The sequence below is a fragment of the Hemiscyllium ocellatum genome (assembly GCF_020745735.1).
Source record: "Hemiscyllium ocellatum isolate sHemOce1 chromosome 27 unlocalized genomic scaffold, sHemOce1.pat.X.cur. SUPER_27_unloc_7, whole genome shotgun sequence".
Classification (NCBI taxonomy): Eukaryota; Metazoa; Chordata; class Chondrichthyes; order Orectolobiformes; family Hemiscylliidae; genus Hemiscyllium; species Hemiscyllium ocellatum.
The window spans coordinates 563,656-574,553 of NW_026867516.1; the positions used below are offsets into that span (position 1 = coordinate 563,656).

At 46.2% G+C, this 10,898-nt stretch overlaps 1 long non-coding RNA gene across 3 annotated transcripts in view; it reads right to left on the reverse strand.

Moving 5' to 3' along the window:
- Window positions 1-266: 266 nt before the first annotated feature.
- LOC132808544 (uncharacterized) overlaps window positions 267-10,898 on the reverse strand; it is a 60,079-nt gene continuing 49,447 nt past the window's right edge. For 2 of the 3 annotated variants that reach the window (XR_009642111.1, XR_009642110.1), the window contains exon 3: window positions 267-1,497. This is a non-coding gene — a long non-coding RNA (uncharacterized LOC132808544). Of the gene's footprint in view, window positions 1,498-6,510; window positions 6,816-10,898 lie in introns of those variants that run through there. The other variant, XR_009642109.1, reaches the window with a different exon arrangement.

The following is a 10,898-nucleotide window of genomic DNA, read 5'->3' on the forward strand; positions in this document are numbered from 1 at the left end:
AAAAAAATGGAAAAGGAGTTGTGAAGAGAGTACCCTACTCACAGATGGTTGACACAGTAAGGAGGGTGGAGTCTGGAGCAAACCCGAAATGTCGATTTTCCTGCTCCTCGGATGCTGCCTGACCTGCAATACTTTGCCAGCACCACTCTAATCTTAACCCTGATCTCCAGCATCTGCAGTTCTCACTTTCTCCTGTAAGAAATCAGCAGTTTTAAACCAAAAACCTGTTGCAGTTTAAAGCTCTCATTGAGAGTCTGAGCTCAGTGTGAAGTTCAGGTAATCTTTATTGTGACCCAACTTTGTTACAGCTTCAGAATCTCCCAGCAGAAAGGCGTAAAAAAAGTAGCAACTTTTTAAAAACAGCTCAAGGTCAAAGTGCAACCCCTCACTTTCTTCATTATGGGTCACTACTGAATTGTCCCTTTGTAATTGGATCCTTGGTATAGCCTTAACCTGGAGGAAGTATTGCCTCACTCAGCAATTTCAACCTGTATCCAAGTAAGTTGGATGAGCAGCGTAGAGTCAACCAGACTACTGTGGGTCTGGGGTCACGTGTAGGCCAGACCGGGTAAAGGATGCAGCTGGGATGACTGCTCTAATAACTGCTCAAGTCTTCCCTCAAAAAGAACTGAGCGAATCAGATGGGGGTTTTCTTCCACCCCCACCCCACCGACAATAGTTTCACCGTTAGATTCTGAACTCCAGATTTCTGACCAAATTCCAATTCCACCATCTGTCGCGGTGGGAATCGAACTCGAGAGCCACTGGAACTGGGTTAATAGTCCAGTTGGTAAAGGCACTCGGCCGTCTTTCTTTCAATCCCCCTGCAATGCTGGTAGGTCAGCAAGGAGGCGGCCTGGGTAAAGGCCTTCCCGCACTCGGGGCAGCTTAAGGGCCTCTCCCCCATGTGGATCCACTGGTGGGTCTGGAGGTTGGAGGAATCGCTGAAGCCCTTCCTGCAGTCAGGGCAGGGGAACGGCATCTCCCCAGTGTGACTGCGCCGATGAGTCTCCAGGGCAGACGGGAAACAAGCCTTTCCCACAGTCGCCACACTTCCATGGTTTCTCCATGGGGCGGGATTCCTCGGGTTTCTCCATGGCCGAAGCTTCAGCTGCACAAACGCATGTGGAGCTTCTCTCCACCGTGAATTCCTCTTTCCAAACCGTAGAGCTGTTACACGCTCCTCACTCAGTGCATTACAACGGTAGGGTCTCTCATCCAGTCCCACTGATGCTGAAAACGTACCCAAACAGGAACCAAAAAGCTTTGCTCCTTCTCACAGAATCATAGTTGAAAACTGTTGCGGTCCCGATAGATTGAATGACTCTCAGACATGGACGTCAAAGTAAGGACTGCAGACGCTGGAGAGTCAGTCAGAGTCAGAAAGTGCGGCTCTGGAAAAGCACAGCAGGTCAGGCAGCATCCGAGGAGCAGGAGTGTCAACGTTTTGGGCATAAGGCCTTCATCTGTTGATTTTGAAACTTCCATCTTCAGATCCTGAAATGTAAAAAGAGATTACAAAAGTCATCACTGTCAGTGCAGGGTAGAAATTCTGAACAAGGAATTCTGCGGAATATTTTCTTTTGTTATTCCACAAAATTGAAAGCACCATCCCACTCTCTCTCCCCCTCTGTTCTCACTCTGATCTAACTAATTCCCCTGAAGGTGCTGATTCAGGATCTTCCAGGGGCAGAAAAGCAAAAAATTCAAGACTGACATCTCTTTGAATTTTGGATAACGCCACCTGAACGTTAATATCTTTCACAACATTGGGATACTGCTGAGAGGTGAGGAGGTCTGATTTTGGGAAGCCAAAAAAAAAAATGAGTTTGTGCCAATCCCTTCAGAGAATCCCCAGAGTGTGAAAGCAGGCCACTCAGCCCCACAAATCCACACCAACCCTCTGAAGGGTATCAGACCCACACCTATTCCTCTACATTTAACCCCTGATTAATGCACCTAACCTGCACATCTCTGCATGGTCAATCCATCCTAACCTGGACAAAAGTTAAAAATCACAACACCAGGTGAGTGTTCAACAGGTTTATTTGGAAGCACTCGCTTTCAGAGCGCTGATCCTTCAGGTGGTTGTGGAGAATAAGATCATAAGACACAACTTATAGAAAAACATTATAGTGTCCTGCCACCAAAATGATATATTGAACAAACCTGGATTGTCAAGTTTTTCATCTTTTAGACTGGGTTGCAGCTATCATTCACATGTAAGTCCCAGACCTTCCTGCAAGGCACCTTATCAAGATAACTCGAGGTTTTATCGCAAAATGTGACATCTCAGTTCACACAACGCATAAAAGGTGTGAGGTCAGAGTCTGTCTGTGTCTCAGTCTTGAGTCAGACTGGTTCTATTTCCAAAGTGGAATTTACAAAATATTACATGGATTGACTGCTTACAGATGGTGTACTTTTTGAGCAAAATAGAATGCATCTGCAAATATCATTCTGCAAATACAAATTCACCCCCATGGACTTGTCATGTGCGTCTGTGCATGAAAGAGAGAAAAAGTCAATGTCCGTGCTGTATAGCTCTATGCCAATTTGATAACAGATGCTTTAATCCTGTTGACGTAAATATTGTTGTAAATCAGAGCTGCATACTGACAGTTCGATGTAAGAGAGAAAGAATTCCTCAAGTAGGACACCATACCAATCCTTGGGAGAGCCCTATTTTTTTGGGGGTGGGGGGGGGGGGAAATCAAAGCTTCAACAGAAATCCAGCAGAGCTGAGAACAGACCGACATCCACATGCCTTTTAAATGTTGTAATTGTGCCAGTCTCCACCACTTCCTCTGGCAGTTCGTGCCATACATGCACCACCCTCTGTGTGAAAAGGTTGCCCCTCAGACCCCAGTTAAATCATTCTGCCTTCACCTCAAACATATGTCTTCTAGTTTTCTTGGACTCCCCTACTCTGGGGAAAAGACCTAGGTTTCCCCCCCACTATCCATGCCCATTACAAAGGTCTATAAGTTTACCCCTCAGCCTCTGATGCTCCATGGAAAATGTCCCTGGCCTATTCAGCCTCTCCCTATAGCTCAAATCTTTTCTGATCCCTTTCAAAGTTTCATAACAGCTTTTCTACAGCAGGGAGACCAGAACTGAACGCAGTATTCCAAAATTGGCTTAACCAACATCCTGGACAGCCACAACATGAGCTCCCAACTCATCTACTCAATGCTCTGACCAATAAAGGCCATCCTACCAAATGCCTCATTCACTATCCTGTCCACCTGAGACTCCACTTTCAAGGAACTATGGAACCTGCACTCCAAGGTCTCTTTGTTCTGCAACACTCCCCTTAACTGTGTCAGTCCTGCCTGGATTGCTTGACCAAAATGCAACAACTCACATTTCTCAAAATTTAATTCCATCTACCACACTTTGGCCCATCCGATCAATTCTAATTTATAGCAAACTCACTTTTCTCTCTCATTCTCTAGAAGCTGAAAATCTCCATCCCACACACTCTCCCTCCAGTCTCAGTTTACTGAACCTAATCCCTGCTGTACCTCATCCTGAAGGGTCTGGTTCATGCTGATTAATAGGCCCACACTCGGGAGGGGTGGGGGGTTCTAAATGAAACATACATAATCCTGAACAGCCCGGACAGAGTGGACATTATGAAGATGTTTCCATTGGTAGGACAGACTCAGACCAGGGGGCACAGCCTTAGAGTAAAGGGAAGTCCTTTTAGAAAGGAGAAACTTCTTCAGCCAGAGAGCGGTGAATCTGTGGAATCTATTTCCATAGAAGGCTGTGGAGGCCAGGTCACTGGGGATATTTAAAACTGAGACAGATAGGTTCTTGAGTATCAAGAGGATTGAGGGTTACGGGGAGAATGGGGTTGAGAAACCTAGCAGCCACGATTGAATGGGGTGATGGACTGAATGGCCTAATTTCTGCTCCTCTGACTTAGGGCCTCTTGCTGTTCTGGACACAGAGGGAGAGAGTTGGGAGCAAGACGCAGGCCATTCGGTCTTTCGAGTCTGCACCAGCATTGAACAATTCATAACTGGATATGAATATACCTACAGCTAGGTGGATAGGCTGGGACTTTTTTCACTGGAACACGAGGTTGAGAGGTGACCTTAAAAGAGGTTCATAAAATCATGGAGGGTAGATGAGGTGAACCGCAGGTGTCCTTTCCCTAGGATGGGGGTTTCAGGATTAGGGAGCAAATGAGGAAGGTGAGTGGAGAAAGATTTTCAAAAGACTGGAGTAGCGCCTTTTTTTTTAAAGAGTAGTTTGTGTGTGGAATTAATGTCCAGACACGGTGGTGGATGTAGGTACAGTAACAAGGTTTAAAAGACATTTGGATAAGTACATGAATAGTAAAGGTTCAGAGGAATATGGGCCAAATAATCTAATCTAATGATGTCCCAACTCCTGTACTCAGCATGTGAACAATGAAGGCAAGTATGCTGAGCACCTTCTTCACCCCCGTCTACCAGTGATTTAACTTCCAAGAACACTGAACCTGAACACCTCCAGGTCTCTGTTCTACAACATGACCCAGGGCCCTACCATTACCTGTTCAAGTCTTGCCCTCCTTTATTTTAGCAAAACGCAATCCCTCACTGATATCCATACCCCTCTCATACACACATGCTCTCTCTCAGACATACACATACACCAGCCCCTCAAAACTCTCACAGACTCATACTCCATCACAATCATACTTTATCAAGCAGGCACACATGCAAATACACACTCACAGCACACAGTCTTATACACAAACTCACACACACACACTTCCCTGAAGGGAGTTTCCCTGAAACGTCAATTTTCCTGCTCCTCGGATGCTGCCTGACTTGCTGAAGCACCACATGCTCAATCCTAAATTTATTACCCTCTAGTACTGGACTGCCCCATCCAAAGGAAAATACGTCTATTTACCCTATCCATGCCCCTCATGATGATATACAAGTGTATAAGGTCACTCCTCAGACTCTGGCAAACTACGGAAAACAGTCCCAACCTGAACTTCTGTCTCTCCTCACCCAGGTAACCAAGACACATACCTGAGGTCGCAAAGTCTGCTCCCTCTCTGGATTCACTCCAGTTGCTACAAGTGAGCCTGCTCCGTCATTCATTAAGATCATGGCTGATCTATCCATCGTTTCATCTTCTCCTCCCTGCACTGTCACAAGGAACTCCTTAATTCCCCAACCAGGCCAAATCCCACCCAACTGTGTCTTGAATATACTTAATGAAGCTGCCTCTATTGCTTCTTTGGCCAGAGTATTCCCTAGATTTTGATTAAGGGCTTTTGCCCGAAACATCGATTTTCCTGCTCTCCAGATGCTGCCTGACCTGCTGCGCTTTTCCAGCACCACTCTAATCTAGACTATTCCATAGATTCACGACCCTCTGGGAAAAGCAGTTCCTCCTCATCTCTGTCTGAAAGCTACTCCCTCTAACCTTGAGGCCTAGTCTCACCCACCAGAAATTACTGGACAGGTTAGGACTTCATCCCCACAGTGCAATGACATTGGGAAGATGTTTCCATTGGTAGGAGAGACTAGGACTAGAGGACACAGCTTTAAGAATAAAGGGAAGACCTTTAGGAACAGAGATAAGCGATGTCTCCTTTTCTGCCGACAGCGAGGAGCATGGACAATGTACTGGTGACACCAGCGAGCAGGTGCGCTGTTGTTCACACCGAGGAGCAGACACAATGTGCTCTGTGGCGATGCTGGTGTTATTGACAGATGTTAAAATGTTCAAATGCCAAGAGGAGAAATAAAGGATAAAGCCACAGTTCTTTTTCCCCATGTGGCTCAACATTTTATCGCTTTTGTCTGGCTGCTCAACTTTTTTTTAATGTCTTTTCCCTAGAGTAGGGGTGAGGTTCACGACTAAAGGGCATAGGTTTAGGGTGAGAGCAGAAAGATATTAAAGGTTCCTAAGGGGCAACTTTTCCATGCAGAGGATGGTGCACGTATGGAATGAGCTGCGAGAGGAAGTAGTGGGGGCCGTATAATTACAGCATTTAAAAGGCATCTGGATGGGTATATGAATAGGAAGGGTTTAGAGGGATATGTACCAAGTGCTGACAAATGAGACTAGATTAATTTAGGATATCTGGTTGGTATGGACAGGTTGGACCAAATGGGTGTGTTCATGTGCTGTACATCTTTATGATTCTAAATAATAAAAAAAAGTATATTTTTCCAAATACCAAACTATCTCCATGTTAACAAGGCTTAGTTCACCACATACTTTATTAACCATTCTCAACAGGTCCTGCCCCTTCAATGACTAAGAACATATACATGCTGGTGCATAATCTCCTTCACTACTTTTTACACACTACCCTCAGCAATTGCACAAGTAACAGCAAAGGGCAAACAGCACAAGGATTAAATAAAACAGTGAGGGGTAAACAGCACAAGCGCCAGTAAAAGCAGATGGAAAGTGAGTGTAAAATGTGACTATGACAGGACAGGCCCCACATTCCTTCCCCTCCGTCCCCCCCACAACCTGCCTCACCTTTCACCTCCCGGGCCCAGTACCTTCCAGGTGGCCCCATAGTTGACACAGGGGCCGCCCCACGACCAGTAGAACTCCACCACCCAGGCGGCCGACCAGTTCCCAAACAGGCCCTTAACCCCATCCGCCTCCAGAATGGTCACCGGCTCCTGCCTGCTGTACAACCGGCCGGTGTGGCCGTGACACAGCAGCTGCGCCAGGAAGGCGGCGGTGACCAGTGACGGGGGTCTGCCCCGGGCCGCACGGCGCCATTTTCCTAACGGCCGCCGCTTCCCCGCTCGAGCGACTTCTCCTCCCAACCGCCTTCGCCCCCGCGTGACGTCTGCACGGGGGGATGGGCGGGGCCGGGGGAGCCTCACCGTCACCAAGCAACAGCCACCTCGCGCTACAACTGCTCATTCACAAAAACAAACTCTCCTGTCTCGCTCTGCAGCTGCAGGGGGGGACACTGCCACGTTTCGAGGAGCCCTGTCTACATTGGGAAAGCTCACGGCTCCATTTAAACAGATATTCCGACATCTAACGGAACGGCCTCATATCTAAAGGGGGAAATCTGTATTTTAAAGGGACATGGACATTTTAACGGGTATTTCCGCAAATACAGAGATGTAGATGGACGAGATTACATTTCAAAGGGATGAGACACATTCAAAGGGATATCTTAATATGTAAGCTAACGCAGTTATATCTAAATGAATCTACATTTCGAAGAGACGTTGCCCTATTTATAAGTAGAGACAATAGGTGTGAATTCTGTCTGTGTCCCAATGTTGAGTCAAACTGACATTTTACTTAGAAAAGCTCTGCACTTAAATTACATTCTTGAGAAGGTAATTTACAGATTAGAGTGTAGGTTAGGGAGAATTGGCCGTGCTAAGTTACCCATAGTGACCAGGGATGTATAGGTTAGGGTGGATTGGCCATGGGAAATACTGAGAAAGGGGTTGGGTATGGGTGGGATACTGTTCAGAGGCCAGAGTGAAATATTTGGGCTGAATGGCCTGCTTCCACATTGTCGGAATTCGAGACCCTCCCCACAAAGGGGCATTTTATCTGCATCTATCTTGTCAAGCCCCTTTCAGAATTCGACTGGTTTCAATAGAGGTATACAGCACAGAAACAGACACTTCGGTCCAATTCGTCCATGCCGACCAAGATTCCAAACTAAACCAGTCCCACTTGCCTGCATTTGGCCCATTTCCCTCTAAACCTTTCTATTCATGTACCCATCCAAATGCTGTTTCAATGTTGTAACTGTACCTGCAACTACCACATCCTCAGCAAGTTCATTCCACATGCAAATCACTCTTTTTCAAAATGTTGCCCCTCCGCTTCCTTTTAAATCTCTCTCCTCACATTTAAAAAAATACCCTCCGAGTTTTGAGCTCCCCGCCGCGAAGCAAGAGCCATTTTCTATTCACCTTACCTCCACTCATGATTTTATCAATGTCAATGAGGTCACCCCCAACCTCATGTGCTCCTCAAGTCCCAGCCTCTCCTTATAACTCAAACCCTCCAGTCCTTACAACATCCTGTTAAATCTTTATTAAACCCTCTCTAACAGTATTCTTCCTATTACAGGGCCACCAGAACTGTACTCAGTACTCTGAAAGTGGCCTCACTAACATCCTGTACAACCTCAACATGATGTCCCAACCCCTATACTCAATGGTGTGAACAATGAAGGCAATGTTGCTAGATGCCGTCTGAAAACCATCCTGTCTAGCAGTGATGCAACTTCCAAAGAACTAGGTACCTGAACCCCCTGCACCCCCACCCCCCGCCCAACGACTGTCTGTTCTACAACACGACTCATGGCCCAACCATTATCTGTACAACCCCCTGCGTTTATTAAGCGTCTCTCTCACACACATACTCTATCTCAGACAGACAGGCACACACCCCTCAACACTCTATCACACTCGCAGCCTCATACTCCAGCACACTCACTTTCCCAAGCATGCACACACACACTTCTGCGCACTCTCACACACAAACTCACATGCACACACACTCACTTTCTCATGCATACACACACACTACTCTATGGGTTGAAATTGTATTGGCAGAATTATATTTGCAGATACATTCAATTTTGTTCAAAAAGCACACAATCTGCAGGCAGTCAATGCATGTAATATTCTACAAATTCCGACTTTGGAAACAGAACCGGTCTGATTCAAGATTATAATACTGACAGACTCAAATCTCACACCTTTAATGCATTGTCTGAGCGGGGACGTCTTTTTTTTTATAAAACCTTAAGTCATCTCAAGAACATTGTTACATATTAATGAACCAAATCCCGCACCCATTCTAAGAGATGAAGACTATTTAAGTTTGTTCAATATATTCTATCAGTTGCATGACACTGATCTTTTGACATCAGTTCTGTGTCTTATGATGCTGTTCCATGAGGCTTATGTATTGATGAAGCAAAATGGTACATAGTAGGCGATAGAGAAGGATACAGATCAGCTAGGAAGGATTTAAAGAGAGAGTTAAGAAGAGCAAAGAGATGTGCAGGTTAAGTGTATTTGTCAGGGTAATGTAGAGCGGGATGGGTGGGTTCCCCTTCAGAGGGTCGGTGTGGACTCGTTGGGCCGAGTGGCCTGTTCCCAATCTGTGGGGATTCTCTGAAGCGAATGAATATTAACAAACAGCGCAGGACAACGCAGGCGCTTGGCCACGCCCACCCGTCCCTTCCGTGACGTCACAACACGGAAGTGACAATGAATGAAAATCCCTCGTCTGGGCAAATCCTGGCGCGGGAAAATCTGTTTACTTGTAGCAACGGGAGTGAATCCAGGGAGGGAGCAGACTCTGTCAGCTCAGGTATGGGACTTAATTACCAGGTGAGGAGGACAGATTGGGAGGAGGAGATATCTTTTCTGTTTTCCTTTTCAAAATGCACCCGATTTCCACAAGTAAATGCAACAGCACATGCAGCTTCAAGCCGGCTGTGCATCCTGTGTTCTTCCTCTGCCTTGGCTCCAGCACTTTTGGCTTCCTTTCCCTTCTCCACTCCACCACCACCCCCTCCCCCCGTGTTGATACCTCAATGTTTTCCCGGTTGTCTTTTGTGGGTTTTGAAAACTTTCCCAATCGTCTGAGTACAGGATTTGGGAGATTACGTTGTAGCTGTCCAGGACATTGGTTAGGCCACATTTGGAATATTGTGTGCAGTACTGGTCTCTCTGATGTAGGAAGGATGTCATGGATGTTGTGAAACTTGAAAGGGTTCAGAAAAGATTGGCAAGGATGTTGTCAGGGTTTGAGCTGATCAGGATGGGGCTGTTTTCCCTTGAGTACCAGAGGCTGAGGGGTGACCCTACAGATTTCTATAAAATCATGAGTGGCATGGATAGGATAAATAGACAAGGCATTTCCCTGGAATGGGGGAGTCCAGAACTAGAGGGTAATAGATTTAGGGTTGGGGGAGATTTAAAAGGTCCCTTATATTCAGAGGGTGGTGTATGTAAAGAATGAGCTGCCAGAGGAAGTGGTGTAGGCTGGTACAATTACAGCATTTAAAAGGCATCTCGCTGGGTATATGAATAGAAAGGGTTTAGAGGGATATGGGCCATGTGCTGTCAAATGGGACTAGATTGATTTAGGATATCTGATCAGCATGGATGAGTTGGACCGAAGGGACTATTTCTGTGCTGTACATCTGGTAGACAATGGTCCTCAAAATTCTGTTCCCAGTAGGCTCTCCCTTAGCTCTATTGCACATGATAGCCGACGCAATTTAGTCCCAGTTGCCAGCACCCGGCCCATATAGGGGCCAAGTGATGGCAAACGTGACTAGGTTAATTCAGGATATCTGGTCAACTCAGACAGATTGAGCTAAAGGGTCTGTTTCTGTGCTGTGTGACTCTAATTGTCTTCAGTGAAAGCAGAAGTGTGTTGTGAAGGCTGGACTTTTAGAGCATGTTTTGCCCTGACTGGAAGTAGCTGAAAATGTGTTGCTGGAAAAGCGCAGCAGGTCAGACAGCATCCAAGGAGCAGGAGAATCGATGTTTCAGGCGTGAGCCCTGAAGGGCCCTGCAATCCTCACTTTCTTCTGACTGGGAAGCAGAAGACTTTGACCAAAGTGTGTTAGAGCGGAGTGAGAACAGAGGGGAAGGGATAGTGGGATGGTGCTTTTAATTTTGTGGAACAGCAAAAGAATATTCCACAGAAAGTAGAGTTGTTTGTTCTGAATTTCTACCCTGCACTGATAGTGATGACTTTTGTAATCACTTTTTGCAGAGTATTTGAAAATCTGAAGACTGAAGTTTCAAAATCAACAGATGAAGGGCTTATGCCCGAAACATTGACTCTTCCTGCTCCTCGGATGCTGCCTGACCTGCTGTGCTTTTCCAGCGCCACATTTTTTTGACTGA